Source organism: Octodon degus, unplaced genomic scaffold, assembly GCF_000260255.1.
Source record: "Octodon degus isolate 3935 unplaced genomic scaffold, OctDeg1.0 scaffold00015, whole genome shotgun sequence".
NCBI lineage: Eukaryota > Metazoa > Chordata > Mammalia > Rodentia > Octodontidae > Octodon > Octodon degus.
This window is the reverse complement of record NW_004524591.1, coordinates 26,448,732-26,473,305: the sequence shown is the minus strand read 5'-3', so window position 1 is coordinate 26,473,305 and position 24,574 is coordinate 26,448,732. Positions and strand designations below refer to the sequence as shown.

At 43.0% G+C, this 24,574-nt stretch overlaps 1 long non-coding RNA gene across 2 annotated transcripts in view; it reads right to left on the bottom strand.

Annotated features, from left to right (window-relative positions):
• Positions 1-24,574, bottom strand: part of LOC111815353 — a 212,463-nt gene that overhangs the window by 100,599 nt on the left and 87,290 nt on the right. For both annotated transcript variants that reach the window (XR_002820048.1, XR_002820049.1), the window contains exon 4: positions 10,005-10,074. This is a non-coding gene — a long non-coding RNA (uncharacterized LOC111815353). The remainder of the gene's footprint in view (positions 1-10,004; positions 10,075-24,574) is intronic.

Sequence of the window (24,574 nt, the reverse complement as noted above, 5' to 3'; positions counted from 1 at the left end):
GCGAGCGCAAGACAGCGCGAGAATGAGCAACAACATGCTAAGATTGGCTTGGCACATGTCAGGTAATTACTCTCCCAGGAAGTCACACCTCCGTTCCCAGAGCCATACTCTAAACTGCACAATATCCCTGACTCCTAAATCCCACAATGGTGCATAACTGATGGGCTGGAGAAAGGAGGACATGAAGCACATGAGGATACCGCCCTAGCCCTGCCACCTAGCCATTTCTGGCTTCTAACATACAATCCTGTCTATGCAACAGGTCTCTCCCACTGTGATCTCTGATGTATACTGAACATGCTTTCAAGCAAGTTAATTCAAATTCTGTTTTTCTTCCCGCTCTAGAAAACATACAAGAATGCAATCAGTGGGCTCTTTCTTTTCTCTAGTAAATCTCTTCTGCATTTAGGAATTAAAAGGAATTAATTCACTTATGCATTGGTACCTGGAACTTTAGTATCAGCCAGTCACTTCTAACACCTCTCCTGGGTCTCAGCTCCAGGAACCAGTGATGTTGAAGCTGGGGTGATTTCTGTTAGCTTGGCCATGGAGAACCCTGCTTGCTTTGAACTCCCTTTGTCCTATGATCCTCACTTGTTTCAAATAGTCCAAATGAAACCAGATAGGATATATACATAGTGACGGGTATACCATCAAACCTCAGAGAGATGTGGCAATAGTGCCCAAAAACTGTTCTCCCACCTAACCTACCCACCCTGTCTTCACTTTATATAATCAGCCTTGGACCAAGGCCTATACATGTAATAGTAAGCTGGACTTTTTCTAGGAAGCATAAGTAAAACTTTTGCTTTTACATGCCATTCGGATGTTGCGTAAACACTCCAAGGACTCTGCCTCTGACACAGTGCAAGTTAAAACGACTAGCATAAATGAATATTGGGAGAAAAAGACAACACTTCAGCCTTTGGCCATTTGAAATTTTTTCTCAAAAAAACAAACATAACATCTTTCATATTTTTAACAAAAATATTAAACCAAAATATAATGATGGTTCATATATTGTGACATGAAAAGCTAAATTTTAGAGTAATTTAGCATTCTTTCAAAATAAAATAAAATATGGTACTCAGCTAAAACAAAAAGTAGACCATAATAATGTTTTACTATACTTTGTTCATCCATCTATCTGGCTGTCTGTCTGTATATCCTGGAAGGAACATATTAAAATTAAGACAGGGCCGGAGAGATAGCTCAGCAGACTAAGTGCCTGCTTAGGCAAGTGCAGGGACTGGGGTTCAATCCCTGGCACCATGGCACCAAATGCCATGCCAGCCTCACCCAAAGCATGCCCAGCTGGCCACTGAAACCAGGAATGGTGGCACATGCCTGTAATCCCAGTGCTGGGAAGGCTGAAAACAGAAGGATCACTAGAAGTCCAAGATGCATAGTGAGACCCTGTACTAAATACATTTTTTTAAAAAAGTAAGTAAAATAATACTAAAAATCAATAAAATTGAGATAATGCAAGTATACTTTTTAAACAAACACAGTTAAGAGTTCTGTCAAAAGGGCTGACGAGATAGCTTAGCAGTCTAAAGCACTTACCTAGGCAAGCTTAGGCAAGTACACAGGGACTGCAGTTTGGTCCCACCACATGCCATGCCAGCCCTACTCCCAGAGTAGACTGAGCTGGCCACAAAAAAAATTTTTTTGTGTCAAAATAAAATTTCTCATTGAATAATACTGCCTAAGTGGCAGGACCAATGTCATAATATGAAGCAAGAAACAGGATTTTACTATCTATAACTATTTAGGCTATTTCTTTTAATAAACAAATTAAACTGTTCATTTCTACCAAGTAATTCCTTGTGTCTAAAACCAATACTTTTGATATAAGCTGGGGTACATTCTCTGTGGTTTCAAAAATTAAAGAGATGAATCAGTTGTACCAAACTAGTCAATCCACTTCTAAGAAACACACAGTTTTTGGATAAAATAGTAGTAATGTCTAAAGTTAACAATATGACACACTTTTCACAAGTGGTATTAACACGCTGGGACTTTCTAAAGTGATGACACTCACTTTCCCTGCCCTACTTACCCTGCTTTATTAGCTACACCTGGACCAAATCAGCCACTTGTAAGACAGCTGCTAGAAGACAGCATCAACTTGGGTAGAGAGTGGGATTACAACAGAAGGTGGGCTCAAGAGCTTATGTGGGTTGGGAAGCAAGTGTGAAACTGCAGTCTTGGCAAACACAATTCACTGATATAATACATCAATAGTTTCCATTAAAACTGTATCAATTAAAAAAAATGACATGGACAATACACTCCAGAACAGCAGTGTGCTTAATCAGGCGGAAGCCTCACTAGACCATAAAAATTAAGCAAGTTGTTTTCTAAGTTGAATAAGGACACCCAAAGCTGAGAAAGACTGGACTCCTCAAGGAGCAGTCTTGTTACAGAAAGTAAGCTGTTCCAGGTTACAAACCTTCCATAAAACCTCCCATGGCAGTGGGCAGAGCGTGGGCTGCATCTTCCTTTCCTATTTGTATACATGTCAGACTGCCCTCAAACTAATCAGTAGGAAGAAACAAAGCAAACCAAAAACAGTGAGCTGGGTATGAGCAGGCTTTGCTTTTTAGTACATTTTGCTCAGAAAATTACTTTTTAATGTTTTTTTTTTAAATCACAAAACAAAAAAGTCTGAGGCTTAACATTCATTTTGGAAAATTACTGCACTTCTACCTACCTCCCTGTCAGTTTTGCCCCTTCCTATCTCTGTGATCTTGTCCATGTTCTGTCTGCTTTAAGAAACTTGGTTTCCTTGTCTATAAGTGGAAAAGCTTCTGCTGAGATCCCCTCACTTCCAGCCATCTCCAAATTTAAATGGATAAATATAAATTTATTCTGTGATTTATTTTCTCCCTAAAATATACTTGACATAAACTTTGTACTAATTTCATTTAAAATTAAAACAGGAAAGGGAAGAGTTAGGGTAGTGGAGGAAGGAAAACACAGGGCCTGTGAAGAGTGATGTGTCTGCTCTGTCCTGGATGGGAGACTCTCTAGAACGTACTCATCTAGTGTAACTGAAACTTTACTCCACCACACTTCAAACACATGCCTTTGTTCTTGCCACTTTCTGCACCAGTTTGGGAAGTCCTCTTCTGTGTCTTTAGTTGCATTGTTGTGACTGCCTCCTTGTCCTAAATTGATTTTTTTTTTTAAAGTTTATGTTTCATGATCATTTTGATTTTGGGGAAGTTCCACAGAAGTCGCACAGTGCCAGATCTGGTGAAGACACTGGTCAAGAATACACCACGGCGTTTCTGAGCGCCAGCCTTTCGGTCGGATGACGCTCCTTAGCTGCACTCACTGTACTTTCTGATCATATCCTGCAAAGGAACGCACCTGCAACCCCTGCTACTTGAGACACTGAGGCAGCAGGAGCACAGGCTTCAGGTCAGCCTGGGTACCTTACTGAGATCCTGTCTCAGAATAAAGCCTGAAGGCAAAAAATAAAAAGAGCTTCACATATAGCTCAGTAGCAGAATGCTTTTCTAGCATGTGTAAGGCCCTAGGTTCAACCTCCTATACCACACAAACATAAAAGAGCAAAGGATTTCAAAAACTATTTCTCCAAAAAAGACGTCCAAATGACCAGCACGTGTATGCTCATTGTGTAAGTGCTCAGCACTACTTATATCCAGGGAAATACAAATCAAAACTTCGATTTCACTTTCACAACTTTTAGTTGCTACATAAAAATAGCGCAGGTAGGAGGAGAACTGGAACTCTTGTGCACAATCAGTGGGAGTAAGAAGTGCGGCTGCTGTGGAAGGCAGTGTGGAGTTAGTTCTCAACTGCCTCAAAAAAAATAAAAACAGGACTGCCGTATGATCCAGAGCTTCCCTTTCTGCATATATTTTTTTTTCCTTAAGCATTGAGGCAAGCATATCCCTAATACTAATGTAGACACATGTTGGTTACATACATTTTAAATGGAAACTGTAGTTTTACTTACACTACTTTATCTTTGCAAACTAAACTGTGCACTATAAAAAGAAATTATTCACTTAAAAACTTTTAACACCAATCCAGGAATGGTGGTGCACGCCTGTAATCCTAGTACTTTGTGGGGCTGAGGCAGAAGGATTGCAGGCCCAGGAGGAGCCCCTCCTGGATGACTTACAAGACTTTTGTCTTGAAACAAAAGATAAAAAAGGACTGGGGGTGTTGCTCAGAGAAAAGACCTTAGGGGCTCAATTCTAGTATCAAAAGAAAATAGAGGAAAAAAAAAAACCCACAACTTTTTAACACCAAAGTTATTAAAATAATCCTCCAAATCTTAAGTCTTTTTTATTCTATTATACTCTATTAGTTTTTCTTGTATGATTTTCATAGCTCATTTGCCATTTCAAAGCAAAAGCTTTTAAAATATTGCTACAGTATTATTGGGAGCCAATCAGTATGAGTCTGATAAACTATGGCCGCTGATTCTCTGCAGGAGTAGACAGTTATGTTCATTCATACCCTACCTTTAGTCTTCCTGCACATATATACTCTTTAAAGCTGAAACAACACTGGCACCTTCTCTTAGGCATCCAATCTATGCTTAAAATTCAAGAAATACTAACCAAACGTCATTTAAACATGATTGTTTTGTTTGTTGTATACATTATTATCAAAAATATAAGATGCCAAAGCCCTTAAAGAAACACAAAATTTACTGAGTGCTCTAAAAAGGTCTTTGTGCATGACAACAATATTAGATACTACACATTAAAAACATAATTCACACTATTTTATAGTAACAGCTGAAATTAGACTTTAACAATGAATTTGAAAACTAGTCCTCAACCCACTTGCAATTGTTTTTGTCTAGATCTAAAATATTTCCCAGAGGGCCAGCCAGATAGCTCAGCAGACTAAAGCACCTGCTTAGGCAGAGGGCAGCAGCCGGGTTCGATCCCCTGTGCCATGCCGGCCCTACTCCTGGGGCGCACTGAGACAGGGATCAAGACTGGATGTGGTGGTGGGCACCTGTAATCTCAGCTCTTGGGAGGCTGAAAGCAGGACAATCATTATGAGTCCGATCTACATAGTGAGACCCTGAACACCCTGTATACCCTGTACCAAATACAAAAAAATAATAATAGTAAGTAAAAGAAAAATAAAATAAAATGTCTCCTACACATTTCACGTGGGCAGGTGGGGCCTGACCAGCCAGAAGGAGCCAATAGCTGGGACGACAACTTGGAACAGTATATGCACGTGCAGGTCCCCTTCTGCGCTTCCAGGATGCTGTGAAGTCACAGGTTTCCTCTGGCATGCTATGGCTGCTCTGCCTCGGGGTCTGCCGACCTGAACTAAATCCACGGAAACCATGAGCCCAAATAAGCCTCTCCTCCTATTGCTTGTGTGACAAGTATTTGTTCTGGCAATGAGAAAGCTTTCATCGCTTGTTTTTTTCTTTGACTCATATTTTTAAAAAATACTTAGCTCCCTGATGGTGACTTCTCACATGTATCATGATCAATCTACAAGTCTTGAAAAAAAGAATAGTAGCATCTATTTTCATTTTAGTTTCTCAATCAGAAAAATAAGAAAGAAAAATGGTTCAAAACTTGGAAAATTATGAAACTTTTTAAAAAACTACATGTTATTCTGTCTGAGACAGGATCTGTCATCAATGCTGTAGTTCTTTTTGGCTTTTTCTCAAGCTACAGAGGCTCCGCATCACCTACCAACTTCACACCACTGGCCTTTTCCTTTACAGACCCACTTCCAGGAACAGCAATGTATTGACTGTTCCCCCAGCTAAGAGAAATAGACACCCAAGATGAAAAGCACCAGGTGATTTAGTATCATCAACATACCAGCACATAAATAAAGGAATGAACTGTGTATCTGAGGAAGAGATGTCCAAGAAGGAGATCAGATCTTTTAACTCAAAGCTGAGAAGAAAACGCTGTTATTGTTGTGTGTGTTTTACTAATTAACAGGAAAAAAATTTATGAATTATCTTTTTGTTGTTGTTTTTTGTTTTGTTTTTCCATTTATGTATTTGGCACAGGGTCTCACTACGCAGCTTGGACTCACAGTGATCCTCCTGTTCTCAGCCTCCCCAGAGCTGGGATTACAGGCTTTCCTCATCACTTGGTCACCAGCTCAGGGGCAAGGCTGGCACAGCATGCAGATTGGGGATCGAACCCTTGTTCCTGCACTTACAAAAGTAGGCTAAAGTTTAGTCTGCTGAACTATCTCACCTGCCTTAAGAATTATCTTTAAAAAAAATCTTTCATTTATTTACTTGGTACAGGGTCTTGCTATGCAGCTCAGACTCATAGTAACCCTCCTATTTTAGCCTCCCCAGAGCTGGGATTACAGGTATGTGGAGCTGACACAGCACACCTGGGTTTTCTGGGGATGGCATGGCATGCAGTGCCAGGGATTGAACCTGGGTCCTTGCACCTGCCAGGCAGGCGTGGTTACACCACCGAGCTATCTCCCCAGCCCTAAGAATTATCTTAAAAAGCGAAAACTAGAGGATAATCAAAATAAATCCCTAGGGAATGTTTTTCAAAGACTTCATACGTAGACCTTCAGATCTACTAAAGGTAAATCTAATTAGATCTACTAGCTACCAAGTTGGCTTTTGTTTTCTTGATTTGATTTTTTGAGATAGGGTCTTGCCCTGTCATTGAGACTGGTCTTGAACTTACTATGTGTAGCTCAGGCTTATTACCTCAAACTTACAGCAAACCTCCTGCTTTGGTCTCTCAAGTGCTGGGATTACAGCATACATTACCACGGCAGAACCAAGTTGGCTTTTTCTCTTCTTACAATACTTTCAAGCCCTCAATACTACATACCAAACAAAGTAATCCAAATTGTGCTACATGGTATTTAAAATAACTGTAACCCAGAGGACTATTTTCATCTGTAGCACTAATATTTGGCTAATATTTCCATGAACTGCTGAATTATTTCTAAGTGAAATCAGAGGATACACAAAGACCACATAAGCAACTCTGGCTTAACTTTCAATGACAAAATATTTGAAAACTCTTATGACTACTCAAACAAGATCTCTCTAGAATGGAATATCACAATTTGTTTTGTTGCATATAAACTTTAGAAATGGTCCTCACATAGGTGACTGCTGGTTTAGTTATTATCTCTGAAATTTGTTGTGCAAGAGTGATCTTGGATGCAATTATAATTCCTTCATAAATAAGCTCATCTCTGATATCAATGAGAATTTTTCTGAGAAGCACTGCTCAGAAATCACCATGCCAGTGTGACTAGGGCTTGGAATAAAGAAGTGACAGCTTTTCAGTTAGTTTTTCTAGCACAAGATTCAAAACCAGGACCTCACAAACCTCACATGAAACAAGCCAAGCTGCAAAACTACACTACTTAAACATTAACTTTTTAATTATCTTAGAAGAATGAATTATCATTTTAAATGCATCCAGACCAGTGAGTGCTTTACTAAACCATCATAGTCCCATTAAACATACATGAAGCACAGGAACCAGACAGGACCATGAAATCGCCTTTCTCCACTGGACCTTAGCTTCTTAGGCTGGAGTGTAAGATATGAATATATTTCAGTTCATCAGATGTGAACTGGAAATACTGAAAGTGTCTCAGGAGATTAGGGGGCTGACTTCAATGCGTTCTGATGCAAAGCTTATCTACACTTACTTAAGTGAAAGGTCCTAGGAATTGTAACGCCATAGGCTTCAGGGGAAGAAAAAGCTATGCAACACTGCATCTGGGCCAGCAGGTGTCTCCCTATATTCCATGACACCTACCTAGACAGCAAGGTATAGAAAATCATCCTGCTGCTGTAATTATGAGATACCTGGATCATGCAAAGCCATAGAATATGAGATTAGACCATCAGAATATTTAATTTTTATGACAAACTATATAGAGAGATCTAGTCATAGGAATTCATGAAAATTATAAGGTGTGATCAAAAGAGTGAATGTTTACAATTTTAAAATTTATAACAGGTGCTGGGGAGATAGCTCAACAGTCTAAATGCCTGCCTGGCAAGCACAAGGGTCCAGGTTCAATCCCCAGCACTGCATGTGCCAGCCCCAGAGCCCCGGAAGTGCCATGCTGGTCATCAAAATGGGGCATGGGGGGGCATGGTGGTAATCCCAGCACTGGGGAGGCTGGGACAGGAGGATCACTATGAGTCCAAGCTGCATAGCAAGACCCTGTACCAAATAAATAAATAAATAAATAAATAAATAAATAAATAGAATTTGTAACAGTAAAAGACACTTTATCCTTAAAACATTCCTCGTCACATCAACAGCTGGTCCATTATTCTTGCCACTTTCTGAAGCAGTTCTGTATGTCTTCTTTCATGAATGTCTAGTTGGGCCATCACAATCCTTGATCAGTTCAAAATGTTTACATCAATTTCTGTCAAATACTGTAAGACATTACTGTGTGCCCTCATCTGCTTTATTTACCAGACATGGCATCATGTAGCATCTGGCTCTTCCCCAACGTTAAAATGACCCTAAAAATTAAATGTTTTGAATCAACTCAGGCCATCAGGACAGACACACCGTAACGACTACTTCTGAAAGTTGTAAGAGGGGCCAGGGAGATGGCTCAGTAGAATAAGCACTTGCCTGGCAAACATAAGGGCCTGAGTTCAATCCCCAGTTCCACAACAACAAAAAATTTATAGGTCTGAAAGTTGTAAGAAGGGATAAATGTGTCTGACGTAAGAAGGAGTATTCTTGAGGGTAAGTGATATGTCTTTAACTGCCACACTTTTTCAAAATTAAATATTCACTGTATATTTTGATCATACAATGTACATTTACTTAGCCAGGGTCCTGCTGTGTGCCCAGGCTAATCTCAAACTCCTGAGAACAGTCCTCTCAGCTCAGCCTCCCCAGTTGTCATGTAACTAGAGACATATTTCACCATGCATATTACAGTTACATTTAGTATACAAATGCTAACAGCAGTCGGATCCATTTCACTCAAAAATAGCACATAAAATGATTCTTGTCTCTCGGTCAGGAAGAGAATGTTAAAATTAAAATGCAAAGTTGAAGGAGAATGGTAATTGAGAAAATGGAAGTTAGTTTCAAAATGCAGATAATGCAACACATGAAGGACCACAGCAAGTCTGAGGTCTTCAGGATGAAGAATCTCACGTGTAGGAGTGCGGAACACGGGTACACGGGTGGATGGGCAAAAGAGCGTGCACACCATCACGGCACTAAAACATTACGAGTTTATCAAAGGACAACTCATTAGCACAGCATGAACTCTTCTGAGGCTGAAGACCAGGAACTATGAGATCTACGACATCAATCAGGAAAGACTTGTCTCAGAACAGAGGCAAAATAGACACAGAAGCTGCTACCAATCCAAAGAGCTACTGCTGGAGTGAGGAGAAAGGCGACAATTCAACACTGAATTTGCTGACCAATGGAGTATCTGACGTGCACAGTGTGCTGCAGCAGTGTTTGCTGAATGTACCCATGGCCTCAGCAATGCCAACAGCTTTTCAGGGTGGCTCTTAGGTAGATTCAACAGTCTTCATTTTCTTATTCCAAGTTGCCGTCTGCCACCCACAGATAGCGGTAGTGCTGTTCCTCACGTCATCCTTTGCTAGGCCATGCTGACTTCAAAGTAGCCAACATGTTCAGTCTCCAAACTGAAACCCATCTGACATGAGGTCATCATCAAGGGGTGTTCAAACTCAAAGATGAAGTGGTCAGGATCCTCGGTACCACTGAACAGGCCACAGAGAGGCCACAGAAGAACTTACCAATAATGTTCACACTTGCTTTGCAAGCAAAAGCTGTGGTTTTGGTGGGCACTTTTTTGTATGACAACAGTTGGCTCATTATGCACTTCAAAACACTTAAAAGAACTTATTAATAACAGCAAACACTTACATACTATTTACCTACTTACTGCCAAGTACTCTTCCAAGCATGTACAAATACTATCGCTTGTGTAATAAATGTATATACAACTCTTACCAATTACAGTTACCTGTTCAGTGGTTTGTTTGGTTCCACTGAAAGTACGTCTGCTGTTTTCATTCTTTTCCTGCAAGAGATGAAGAGAATACTGACAGTGAGCAGTCATAAAGGCACAGATGTTTTATGTCACCATTTGATATTTTCCACAAGTCAAGGAGTACCAAAAGGCACTCCCCTTATGCTCTAGTCCATTATTTCAAATGCCTAAATTTACTGGGTTCATAAAAGAATCTATTAAAATATACTACCTCTACATGTCCTATTAATTAGGGACTTGAAAACCAAATACTTTATAGTTTCAAAAGAAATTAGGTCGACATAGGAAACACAGGCACAAGAAAACAATGTAGTGTAAGAGTTTCTTTGACTTTGAATCCTTCTATACTTAACTAGGATTTTTCAAACTATGTTCCCACAGAAAATATTTTTTTAGGTGAACACCACCTCCCAGATGAAATAACTACAGTTCTAAAGATAGGAAGGGTTGGTAGATGTAGTCTTTAAAAAAAATTTACTTGAAACTTAAAAGCATTATCATAGAAAACATTTGTCAGAAAAAAAAAAAAAACAGGTACTGCTTAGAAAACATGCCATGTGTTGGGTACCTGAGATTCGGAATCTGTGACCATCCAGGTCTGTCCTTCAATTCTGCTGGCTCCAAAAGTCTATCACACTAGTAAGGTACCATAAATGATCCAGTTTATCAATATTTACACTTACTGATGAAGCTTACAAGAGACTGACAAAACCAGAAGGCCCCTGTATGCATTCACAGTGAAAAAGACAGCCAGTCTGGACATTCGCACCATTTGATTTGACTAACGTCATCCCCTTTCTTCAATCAACAGTTATTTACTGAGAGCCAGTTCATCCCAGATATAGTCATCTAACAGGCAGGTTAAAGTTTGGACCCCAAGGGTCAGGGACATGGCTCAGCGGTATAAGCACCCGCCTACAAGGGCAAGGTCTTGAGTTTGATCCCCAATGTTGGATGCAATAATCATACCCCAGATGCAGTGCATTTTTAGTGAGCCTGTGCAGTCACCACCACTCTGTGCCACAGCCTCTCTCCTGTCTACCAGTCTGTCCCCAGCCCATGCCACCAATGTCTTGCAAACATACAATATCTCCTGAACAAAAACAAAACACCTCCAGCTGTTTTCTCTAGTTTCCCACTTCCACCTTTCCAACCTATTATGTACCATGAGTCCAGAGAAAAGATTATAAAGTAGAAAATGGATCATGGTCAGCCCTACCGGGGCTCTTCTGTGCTGCGCACAGGCCTTCCCATGGACACACGCATGGTGACACTCGATCCCCTCTGGCCCTGCTCTCCTCTACAGCTCTCTGCATGCTCATCTCTCTCATCACAGTCTTGCTTCAATCACACTGGTCTCCAGTGACACCCAGCAACGTCCCCATCCTCCATTGCCCCAGAGAGGTTGCACAGCCTACTTCCTCGGCTTGGAAACTAATTCCCATGCTGTATCCAACCTGAATAAATGCCCATAAAATCTTCCTTCTTGGTAACCTGCAGATCCTAGCTCAAAGTGCACGATTCCACAATTAGGACAAACTGCCCTATTTTAAGCTTCCAGGACAACTTCACCTCTTCCTTTGTGGTGCCTATCTCGGTTCCTAATTATATATGCAACTGTTTCCCTCCGCTCTACACTATAAGCAGCTCCATGAAGATGGACAGTTTCCTCCTTTTAGAAGTACAGTCCAACACAGTGAAACATGTTCTTTAAAGAACGATGGCTTTGGGCTATCAGAACGTGTTGCAACCATTGCCCAAACAGGGCTAACCCTGCCAGGCAAGCCATGTGGCTCGATGGGCACTGGCCTCCTCGGTGCATGTCCTGCCACAGGAACACCAGTTACGAGATGGGCTTGTCTACACTCATGACTGTAAACTTTTCTGTTCCTATACTTTACAGTCAAATGACTGTTGAGCATAAAGTTCAAGACACATCAGAGTAGCAACACTGCAGAGAGGACTCTGGCAGTGGTTACTAAGAAACACCATCAACAAGAAGGAAAACACACATTTCAGCCAAAGGAACTCTTTGATGACAATACTGGCAAATGGACATACCCGTGTGTGTGTGTGTGTGTGTGTGTGTGTGTGCGTGCGTGTGTGTGACACACGGCAATAGTTCTCAGCACACGCACCAGAAAGGACTGAGTTTACTTCGAGATACCACATAACCAAGGGCCTAGTAGGCCTCTCTGCTGCCCCTCCTCCCACCCCCAGGGCCTCAGCCATGGCACACAGGACTGGGGTATGCCAACTGTATTCCCCCATCTGCCTTACAGATCAGCAGTTTATCAGCATTTCCTAACTCATTGTGTACAATGTTTTAAATGGCTCACAGCTGTAGTTAATTTTTAAAAGATGTTCCTCTACCATGTCAGTCCTCTTGCACGATGGGAATGAGAACAGCACTGGTAGGAGGATGCCCCACAATGTACCTGGCTCTAAATTTATTCTTAGTTTTGAGGTGAGAGAGGGTCAATTTCATCTATTTGTTCACCAAACAATGTGCACTTCAAATAAGCCAGGCATAGGGGCTGTGGAGATGGCTCAGTAGAATAAGCGCTTCCCTGGCAAGCACAAGGGCCTGAGCTCAATCCCCGGTTCTGCCAAAAAAATTAAAAAAAAAAAAAAAAAAAGCCAGGCATGGTTGTAGGCGCTGGAGATACACTGCCTGAGATCAAGCCCAACCACTCTTCTGCCAGGAGTAACCTGGCAGATAAACAAGGAGTATTCAAGGAAAATATAAAACGGGCTAGGTGATAGGGCTCTGGCAAAAAGCAAAAGGAATAGGGTGGGTGGCAATATGTGTTTATGGGTAGTGGGAGGCTAAAACCAAAATGCAAGAGTCAAGAAAAGGCTCACTGAGAAATGGCCAGAAGGCCATGCACGCAAGCCCCACAGAGGCCTGGGAGAGTGCCTGGGATACCATGCAGATATCCTGAGAAAGACAGTTCCAGACAGGGTCAGTGAGTGCCAGGCCTGAGGCTGAAGGCCCTGTCTTGGAACACGAAGGCATACCACAAGAGAGTGAGCTCAAAGTCCTGGGCTTCGTTCTATGGTACCAAAGGCTTCTCTGGCTTTTAATACAAGAGCCAGAGAATGCAACTGACATGTTTCTGGCAGGGGCACAGTACGAGCAGGTGTGCTGACAGCAAACTCAGGAGAAAGGGAGGCAGCAGCAAGACCAGGTACACTGCTACAAGGAGCACTGGTGGGATGGTGAGATGAGAGGCCAGGGAGATAGCTCAGTGGTCTAAGCACCTGCCTGACAAGTGAAGGACCTGTGTTCAATCCCTGGTACCACATGCCACGCCAGCCCCAAAACCCCAAGCACACAGTGCCAACCACCAAATCCGGGCCTGGTGGCGCACATCTAAATCCCAGCACTGGGGAGGCTGAGACAGGAGGATCACTACGAGTCTGAGCTGCATAGTGAGACCTTTTACCAAGTAAATAAATTATTTTTTAAAAAATTATTTTTTTCTGTATTTTTTTAAGGGAAGGGTCTACAGAGTGTTCAGGGTCTCACTACTAAATCAGGCTCCTAGTGATTCTTCTGTTTACTGCTTCCCAAGAGCTGGAATCACAGGCACGCTACCACGCCCAGTCTCAATTGCTGTCTCAGCGTGCCCGGGGGGCAGGGCCAGCATGACAGGACCATGAACCCCTGGCCTGAGCTATGTGGTTGGCCCTTTAAGAGACAGAGAGAGAGAGAGACAGAGAGAGAGAGAGAGAGAGAGAGAGAGAGAGAGAGAGAGAGAGGTGACTTGAGCTATGGTATGGCCATGAATGTCCTATGAAGTTGCTGGATTCTTTGGGAATTTAGAGGAAAGATCCTGGCACTACACCTACCTGCCTGGACAGCTGAGCACAGTGTTCCTCCACTTTCTCACTGCTATGGTCTGTTTCTAGGTGTCCCTTACTAGTACACTAGTGGGAGGTGGGAGAGCTGGGCCCACAGCCCAGTTCCTAGTCTCCCTTCGCCTCCTGACCCTGCATTCTGTGGCTCTGCTCTACTCACACCTGCTATGCTGTGCTGCGTCATCACAGGTCCAAAGTGATGGGGCCCACGGACCACTTCAGAATCCTTTCTGCAGTCAAAATAAACCCTTTCTGTTTGTGAGCTAATTATCTCAGGGATTCATTACGGTGATGGAATGCTAACTAAAACAATACAATGTATTTTTTTTAAACATTTATTACAGAGTCTACAGGGTCTCACTATACAGATCAGACTCGTAGCGATCCTGTTTTTCAGCCTCCCAAGCACTGGGATTACAGGCGCATGCCACCATGCCCAGTCTCAATCGCTCTCTCAGCACAGCAGGGGCCGGGGCCAGCATGGCACACCTGACACTGAACCCCAGTCCCTGTGCTCTGCCTAAGCAAGTGCTTTAAGTCCCTGGGCTATTTGGCTGGCCCAATCCAATGTATTTTTGTTTTAATCATTACTTTTTTAACAATGAGTTTTACTATAGTATAGAGCATATCATCATTAAAGACAGCAGAAATAAACAATAAACAAAAATCCTTGTATCACATTATAAAAGAAATAAACATACAAATATTTCCTATACTGGTTACCACTATACATTCAGCATTTTTCATTTATTCTGAAAATAAAAGACTTCAGCTAAGAGAACAGACCATTCTATCCATGTGTCCAATGTAGCTAGTAAATCTACATGGTATTCTACTATCAAAGGCTTATTGATACATAACATGATAAATACCAAAGAGAAGTATTCCTAACACCCAGTGTTAGATCAATATGGTGAAGCCCTGAGCTGCTCCAGCTGCAGGCCTGAGGGCAGCCCAGAAGCAAGGCTTGGGCGTCCCTAAGGAAGAGCTGGTTTGGGCATTTTTCTCCCCTATACAAAGAACTTGTCCTTGAGAAACTAAGGAGGATAACACTGATGGAAAGCAAAACGAACACAGCAAAATTCTTTAAAAACTCAAGCTCCCTTGTTATTCTTTGTCCTGTTGGTAGGGGTGTGTGGGGAGGTCACGGCACACAGCTGTGGTGGGAATCTCTCCCAGTGTTCCAAGGCTGGGAGCAGCTTCTCACCTGCTATAATCAAGCTACGAGCATCTCATCTGTTCCATACACACGCCCTGCCCTCCCCTAAGTAGAACATTGCTGTTTGGCCAAACACAGTAAGTTGGCCTGATCTCTACCTATAAATACACATACACCGATTCTCTCTCTCTCTATTTAACTCTCAGGACTGATGACTCGTATTTGTGCAGCTTCTCTGCACAGCATGGGCACAGATAAGTGACTCCTGTAACTTGGGGGCTGCCAGCACACCCATCAGAGCAGAGCTTCCCAACCCTCAGTATGCAGATCAGCTAGCTTCCGGAGGGCCTTGGTCAAACGCAGTTTCAGAGAGAGAGACTTCGTGTGCAAACACAACCTGTACACTACACAGGTCTCTCAATTTTTCTGACCTACTTTAGTTCATCCTCATTTGTTTTTATTAACATTTCACAGGCATGTATTTCTTAGTTTCCTTCTGAAGTATAACAGCAATGAGAAATTTAAAAAAAAAAAATGTTTTCCCATGCATACCTGTAATTGCTACACTCTCGGAGGCTGAGACTGGAGAACTGCCAAGTATGAGGCCAACAGGGGAAGTTAGTCTCAAATTTTTTTTTAAATTATTTTTTAAATTTAAAAAAAACTTTTAGGGGCTGGAGAGATGGCTCAGTGGTCTGAAGCACCTACTTGGAACAAGCTTGGCAAAAGCATCAGGGACCGCGGTTCAATCCCCCAGCACCACATGCCAGCCAACCCTGCCCCCTGGTGGGCTGAGCTGGCCACACTCTCTCTCTCTCTCTCTCTCTTTCTCTCTCTCTCTCTCTCAAATAAATAAATAAATAAAAATTTAAAAAAAAAAAAAAAAAAAACTTTTAAAGTAAAAATTTAAAAAATGTTCAACAGTCTAGAAATGTAGTTCAGTACACGGCCTAGGAAACTACACTGCTTAGCAAGAGTCTGTTGGGGGCAGGGGTGGGAAGTGCAGCGTGAGGGCTCTGGGTTCAGTTTCCAGTCCTGCCACCAAACCAAACCTAACCAAACCAAACTCAAAGAAACAAAACAAACAAACAAACAAACAAACAAACCCTCCACATCAAACCAAACCCTCCATGATTTCTATAGGACAAAGATCTCAAGGACATTTGTGAGAAAGACCTACTTTTCATTTTTGATTTCTTTAAAATCCTCAGATGACCAAAAGGAGACGGCATGGTAAAGACAGGCCACTGTAAGTCAGCAAGCACAAGAGAGGTGGGCCTGACACTGACTGAGGCTGTCTCTCTGGAGCCATGGAGACCACAGAGAGAAAGGAGCCTAAAGGAGGCCCACAGACAGGAGCGTGGTGTGGAGTCACTACTCTGGAGAGCAACTGTTGATAGGCTCTGAAAGGACAAATTAGAAATTACCTTGGAGTTATACACAGGGCAAAAAAAAACTACTAACCAATCTAATAAGAAGGATAAATAGGGACCCAGGTTATAGCTCAGTGGCACAGTGCCTGACTGGCAAACATAAGGTTCTGGGTTTGATTCCTGGGACAAAGAAGGGAAGGATAAACAAAGATTTATATGCGTGAGGCAAGGTTTAAAGAAACACACCACCACCTGTGCCAAAAGCCAAGTAGCTCAAAGTAAACAGCTTGATTTTACGACTCTTCAATCTTGAACCAAGGTTATACAGAAAAGGGGCCGAGTGGGCTCAGGACAAGAATACACTGCAACGTCACGAGCACACACCACACACATTAGCACAGCTACAAGACAACCTCACCCCACCACCCCTTCCTTCCCAGGGCTGCAAATAGACTAGGGCTCTATGTCACTCCCCAAAGACAGTTTCCCAACTGCATGCGTCACAGGCACTGTGCCTAGAATACTTTTTATTTCCAGGCTAGCCTTTCAGACGTGAAAAACCTGGCTTCAACCCAACCTTCTCTGTAGATCTCGTGCTAGCTCCCTTCCAAGCTAAGTGGCCGGTACGCTATTCCTCTGGGCTGCTTCAACATCTGCTCTGCTGCGCACACTAAGCATGAGCTGGTCACCTGTGCGTCTCCTCTGCTGCCTACAGTGACTTCCACAGCACTTGATGGATGACAGGAAGGAGGCAGAGGGAAGGAGGGTGGTGAGGAGGGAGCGGTGATGCCAAAGTCCTCACCTGTTCCTTAGACTGTAGAATGCATTTTGATTCGGAGCAGGGAGCTAGCTTGAAAGAACTTATTCTGCCTAAAAACATTTAAACCACTGTGGTCTTGATTAAGATTTATCATTATATATATGTTTATAGTTTATTATTAAAACAGTTTAGAAATAGTTGTAGTAACTCCCCTTTTATTAATAATATTCTCCTTTAGTAACTATATGAAAAACAACTATCATAGTTAATGAGAACCCTGCAGAAAATATATCCACAGCATTCTGCTAAAGTTTAAATAATTAAAGCAAGCACAAAGGTGTCTACTGTCCAAACCAACCATCAACACTTTTATAAGCCTTTACATTAGAATTCTACATACCAGAAAGTGAACTGTCCTCAAACTTTCTTTAACTTATGCAAGCCTTTACCCTAATAATTACTAATGAATACAGAGAAGGGAATTTTATTTTACTGCCTTTTATCCTTTTTTCTAAGAATCTAACACCCAAGTTCATCTGCAACTTTTCTCCAACAGTGGCAATTGTCAAAAGGTGTAAGTACGTGTTCTGTGGGCATTTCTATGAAAGCCTATTCTGACTGGGACTTTTCAGGGGAGTGACACACAAGGAAATAAATCTGGAAATCACAGAATCGTTGCTAGTAACAATAATTACTGTCTACAAGTTTCTCCCAAAGCCACCCCAGCACAGTCTGCACAGACACGTGGACCCAGGCCTGACGCCACCAACCCTTGCTGTGCTCCCACCCAGGCTGCCCACTCAACGCTAGCACATCCAGAAGATCCTGGTCCCAGCCCAGTTTGTCCCCAGGTGAGGCTGTGAACACATGCCAGTCCTTACCTCTGGAAAGCCTGGTTCTTCCAGTCCCTTTTCTTCCTCTGGGCTGCTACCCTGCATGGCAGCAGAATGGTCGCAGGGCTCTGCCATGCCCAGGCCAACCCAGACTGGTGTAGGGACAATGCCTAACAAAAGAGGCCACAGCCTCTGCGCAGTGGGTGGCAGGGTATTTGCATATGAACCAGCGGGGCCCCTCTCTTTTCATTATTCAAGAGGAGAGCCCAGTGGACTTTCTCCATAATGAGAGTGGTATGGTCCAGGAGGAACTAATGAAGGTCTTTATCGTACTATATGAAACTTTTTTTAAAAAATACTGCTTCAAAATACACATTTTAAAAACATTAAGAAAAATAAGTTTTCTGGCCTAACACCAATTAATAAATCAGATCTTAAGGTTTTTTTTTTTTTTAACACATTCTAAAAAAAAAAAAAAAATGCTAATTTGTAAAATGGAAACCAACATGACAGTGCAGTAATGAACCACATGCAAATTTTACCATACAGATCTATTTTTATTTTCCAGGTTTTACAGTGGCAGCAAGTGGGGTGGGGGCCAAGCGACAAGAGAATGTGGATCTGTGTCAAGTTGAAAAAAGTCCCACGCAGACCCTTGGAGATAACACCTAACTGGGGAGGCTGCAGCAAGAACAGCAGACACTGAGGGAAAGGAAGTCTGGTGGTCACGCTGGGCTTGAAGCTGTACACAGGATCCCATTTCCTTCCTTTTTTTCCCCCATCCCCCAAGATCCCATCTTGAAAACAACTTACTACTTATTCCTCATTCTGCCAGTTCTTCTATATAGTCAGCCAAACTAGAGGACAAATGAAATAGCATGATTCAAAGTGAATGTCTGCGGCCTCTGAAACTCCTATACCAGCCATAAGGCAGGACCCCCTCTGCCAACTAGCAGGCATGGCCCTACTACTCCCCAACCAGTTCCTTTCTGTCCCATCAAGACTCAGACTCACCTCTCAAGTAGCCACAGAGGAGATGTACACTGACAGGGAGGCTGAGGAAAGGGGCTCCACTCAGGGATCCCCAAGTGTTTTCCTGGGGGCCTGCAGAGTCTCCCTTTCATCCCATCCCAGAGGGTCTCCCCCTAGGACAGGGCTGATACACTCCTGCCCTCCTGTGGAGACAAGAACACACACCTGCTTCAAGGACTGAACTTACCCAGGACAACAGGATGCAGTGTTAATCAGACTAATGGGAAAAGCAAGCGTTATACAAGCCAAGAATCAATAACTAAAGTCCAGCAGACTCACGTGGCCAGTGCAGCTGCTTCCCAGGGACAGGAACACAAACCCCTCTTTGAAGTGGCTGTATCTCCCCAGAATGCAGACAAGAGATGCCCTGCAGCCAGGCTTGGCCTACAGGAATGGAGGAGGGTCTAAGTTTGGCCAAAGCCAGGTCCTGGGATGTATCCTAGGGCAAAGGCAAAAAGGTCCCTGGTTCCTGGCTATCAAGAACCAAAAGAGATTCCAACACCCTTTCAGAGGTCTGTACTACACCTCTAGAAACCCAGGCACCACACAGGGCACTCCACAGATCACCACTGTACATTGTATTTCGCCCTCTCAGGCTCGGGTGAAACCTACAGAAGAGCAACACCAAGGGCAGATAAAAGCCAAACTTTGGAAAACACACAAACAAACAAGTAAGGGGGTGGTTCTCAGAGTTGAGGAAGAAAAAGAAAAAGCTCCTTTTACATGAAAATATTTGTGTAAAATTAAGAATGAAAAAAACGAAAGAAAGCCCGAGAGTGAGGCGAGGAGGGGCAACGGCACTGTCCTCAGCAAGAACAGAGAGTTCGCAGACGCCTGGGCGTGTGCTGTGTGCTCGCTTCCATTCCGCCCACCCACAGTTTTTGGGGCAAACAAATTCTTGGCTGAGCAGGTAGGTGTGGGAGGCCTGATTATTTTCCAGCCATTAGAGCTCTGCCCAGAACTACTTAATCAGGACTTTCCAAGGTCATACATTCAAGTATGATGTTACAGCCTTACAAAACAAATAGTGCTGGGGTCCATAGGGCAAGGGAAGAAGGAACTCACCAAGCTCATGTGACTCAACTTCCCATCCACTCTCAGCTTGTGTCTACCTGTATTATCAGGAAACTGACAAACCTAGCAAGCACACAACTGGAAGAAACAGTAGCTGATTTTAAGATACAGTGCTTGCTCTGTGGCGGCCACAATTCTAATGCTCTGTATATTCGGACTTGTGTGACCTTTCACCGTGCTTGGAGGTGGCTACCCTTAGCACCATCAAACTCACTCTGCAGACACAGGCTAGGTGACTAGCCTGGGGGCTGCAGGAAGCCTGCACATTTGCACTAGCTTCTACTCCAGGCATTCCACTGAAGTGCTCATCAAAAAAAGGCCAAACTATCACAAGGGCCTTTTCCAACTATGGCGCATTCATTTGATTTTCCCAGAGCAGGACTTTTCTTTCCGTGCCTCTCTGGAAAAGCCTATGATCAGAGCCTGTCCCCACCTCACAGTACAGCAAGACCACCAACAACCCTGCTGTTTAAAAAGCCAGTAGCTTAGAAGTCTTGGGAAGGTCCCACAGCTCCAACCACCAATCGCCCTCACACACTAAGTGATTAGAAGCCGTTCTAGCCAAAGCTTTGATCCCTGTTAAAATGTAAAAGCTTCTGGGAGGTACATATTTTATGGCGTACATTTTATGCAAGTTACATTGTTATCTTTTGAAATCCAGCTTAATGATAAGACCTTCAGGTGGTTTCCAGGCATGCGATTCACCTGTCCAGTTCTGACTTGCTCACTGCAGGGTGCCTGGAACTCTCCAGGCACAGGAAACAGATGCTCAAGATCACCAGCGTGGGTGTAGGGCAAACTTAGGACACACAGGTATCAAAGGGGCAGCCAAGCTGGGCAAAGTTATCACCCAAAAAGTCTAAATCTGAATTAGTAAATCACTGTCAGCATTAACTCTGAAAGACGCTTCAGGCATATTTAAATACTATAATATACAGAATGGTACTGTGGGGGCTTACTAATGGATTCTATTTTAAAACACATTTAGAGTTAACACGTTTAAATGAAGACATAATCTGTTTAGGAAGGTATTGGCAGCCACGTAATTGTGCCTTCTAATAATGCTCTCCCAAATGGCAACATGCTCTCGGACACAATCTTTCCTCCTGAACATTCTCACATCCAACCCCTACAGTCCACCGTGGCTACTACAGCGCCTCTTCCAGGAAGCATCCCCTAACGGAGGAAGCATTCCTTCTTTGTACTTGAAGGTATTTTACTCTTCCTTTTTTGAACACAAACTCATTCTCTGAATTGCAGTTACTTTTTCATCTGCACTGTCTCACTGTCCCAACTTTATCCCTGCATTCCACGGGAAGCCATTTTTCCTGACATAATCAGGCAACTACCAAGTGTCAGGCTGCTGTTAAGGACTCCTCGGGGAGGAAGTATTCTGAAGACAGCACAGACATCTGCTTCTAATGCTCAACTATAGTTTAGATGTTTTTAAAGCTGTAATTTAGAAGAAAAATCACCCAGATTTATAGGCAAGCTTTTCACAACTGTAGATCACTACCCCATGGCTGTAATGGTGCCAGGGAGGCTGCCTGTCCCCCGGGCCCCCGCTGTCCCCCTGGCAGGCTGCTGTGCTGGCCCGGTATACACATGGGAACATCTGGGTGGAACACTGAAAAGGGAAGCTGGAACCGTGAAGGAACCCCGATTGGGTTTTACATACTCACATGTGCACTGGGTATGTAATCTTTGCTACCTTGGAGGCTGAGGCAGGAAAATCACGAAGTTCAAGGCCAGCCTGGGCTACACAGAGACTCTTTCTCAAAACGTAGAACAGAAAGGGCTGGGGATGTAGCTCAGTGTTCCCTGGGCTCAAATCCCAGTGCTGCCAGAAGCACACACAGGACTAGCCCATCTACATCCACGGTTCACTCCCAAGGTCTTCACTGGAAACACACAAAACCCAAATGTACCAGCGTGTGGGCTTCCAGGCAAGACCCAGACACAATGGCACGGCCTTGCTTTCATTGTTCTGTGAGAAGCCCTTTGGGCTAGATCGCAGCCTGCCTTAGAGATGGCAAATACTTCTTCCAAGAGCGAGGTGTTTCCTGTGTGACTAAGCTTATGATAAGCAATGTGAACTCCTTCCTCAGTTTAATTACAGGACAACAGCTTTGAGACAAACCTTCCCCTCATGTTGGGTAGACTGACAAGATCTTGGAATCCTAAGGCAAGTTATTCCAAACAAAATGGTTACAAGTTGCAAACAGTTCTCTGTAACAGCAGCTTTTAAAACACAGTATTACGTATTTAAAGCGAAGTGCAGCATTTCATTAAATTAGGAAGATGGTATAAATATAGCTATTGTACAGTTAACAATACCTGATTTAAAGTTTTTCTTTCCTGGGCCAGGGTGCTGCTCAGTTACAGATCACTTACTTGCTTGCCACACCCACAGTGCTGGGTTCAATTCCTACCACTGAAGTCTCATTGCTCTGACATTGTGGTAAATTTCAAAAAGAAGTCTATCCTAGCAACATTTCACTCTTATCAGTTTTATATGGTAGAGTTTCATATGATAGTTCAGTTGGTGAAAGGTTTAACTGCCTCCAAAAAAGTCTAAAAACTCCCATCGGTGTCTTCTAGTTTATGGACTGCCTGGGAAATGACCTTCCTGAGAAGTCAATCAGCAGCTGAGCGCATCAGATTTTTTGGCATGGCAATACTCAGCACTATTTTTTCAGATAAGAAAAATATATTTAAGAAACACACCTAAATGAAACAGATATTGAAAAAGCGAGAACTGAACAACCAGGTTTCCACTGTTTGTTCCATTTATTGGCTCCTGGTCAAACTCCATGAGCCACAGTCTTCTCCTATGCAGAAATGAGAATGAGCCTATACAAGGTTACGTGAAGCAAGCTGAGATGCTCAGTGGTCCTCCAGAACAGCTGGATCCCAAGGAATTACCCCACAGGAAATGTGTCAACTGGTATTTTTTTGCTGTTGTTCTAGAAAAAGAGAAATCCTCTACACATAGGGTGTACTAATGCAGAGACCATTAGGAGCTGGCATTTCCCAGAGCTGTGATTATGACAGTGGTAAACTACAGGGGCAAAGAATGGGGGCAAAGACTGAGAATGGCTCAGTCACTGGAACTTATTTTCTTAAAACAGAAAAAGGTCAGAACCCTGTAAAAGCAAAGCTCTGAGCCATTCATACACCTACCTGCTGGAGACAGAATACCAGCAGACACCGACAGGGCTCTTGTGGAGACCACAGTGAACACGTGCTTTTGGGCTCAGCCTGCCATGGTGGGAGGAGAGGCTCTAACAGAGCCTCCCTTCTCAGTGGACCAGAGGGCATGGAGACAGGTGGGGTAATAGCATCCACAGATGGGAGAACATCAGAAATTACTCACTCCTGCTGGTGCACGAGAGGATTCAATGATAAGGGAGAGTAGATTTTCCACACACTTTAAAAAAAGAAGCAAATCCGTCAGATTTAGTTTGACTCACAAAAATCAGGTTCAGCCTAAGGTCACACAGCTAGTAAAAGAACTAGAATCCAAATCTGAGATTATCTAATTCTAAAACCTTCACCATGATGACCCTTCCATCCCCTGTGCGAATAAACTTGTTCAAGCCTATGCTCCATTAATAGTGGATCACTGATAATGTCTTCTGAGTGGAAACCAGTACTTAATCTTTCTATTAAAAATTCTTGCTAAGTGAAAAATTCTGACTCTTGGCAGGAATATCTGTATAGGCTAGATCAGTGGGAGTGTATTTATTATGCTTTCCTCTGTAAAGAAGAAGATTGGGAGAAAAGAATACACTGTGAAGAATCTACTTTAAAAGAATAAACGTAGGCAAGCCTTCAGTTCCTCCAGAAATGTTTAAACCTGATAGGAAAAAATGCATAGGAAAGATGGCCACTCTTGGGAGGTGCTCTGGCTAGGACAATGTCCTGTGAGAGTGACTCAGGCAGCCATACAGGTAAGGTGGTAAGCGCACCCTGATCCCACTGCCACCAGCCAACACTGGGCAAAAGCTAGTATAGTAGTGTGTCTGAGCTCCATACACTTGGGCTTTGAAGGTGAGTCTGATACAAGCAAGAGACTTGTTGATGTTCCAGTACAAAGTGCTGAGAATGAGATTCTAGAGGGACCAATTGATTTGATATACACCAAAGCTCCTTTTGTTCACAAGTTGTATCCATTAATAAAGTCTAGATTTATACAAGCAGAGAACTGTTTCAAGTTATTATGTATTTTCTAGCTGTGAGATGAAGGACTAAACATGGAAAGGCGCAAAAGGATTTCTCCTGTCCTGCTGGAGGTCAGTGACAGTGTGTAGGTCCACAACCATCATGTGAGAGGACAATGCAAGCTTACATCACAGGTTTGCCTAGGACAAGGTCTTTGGTAAGGTCATTAATGGATTGGTGAACCAGAACAGAACAGGATTGTCCCTATGAA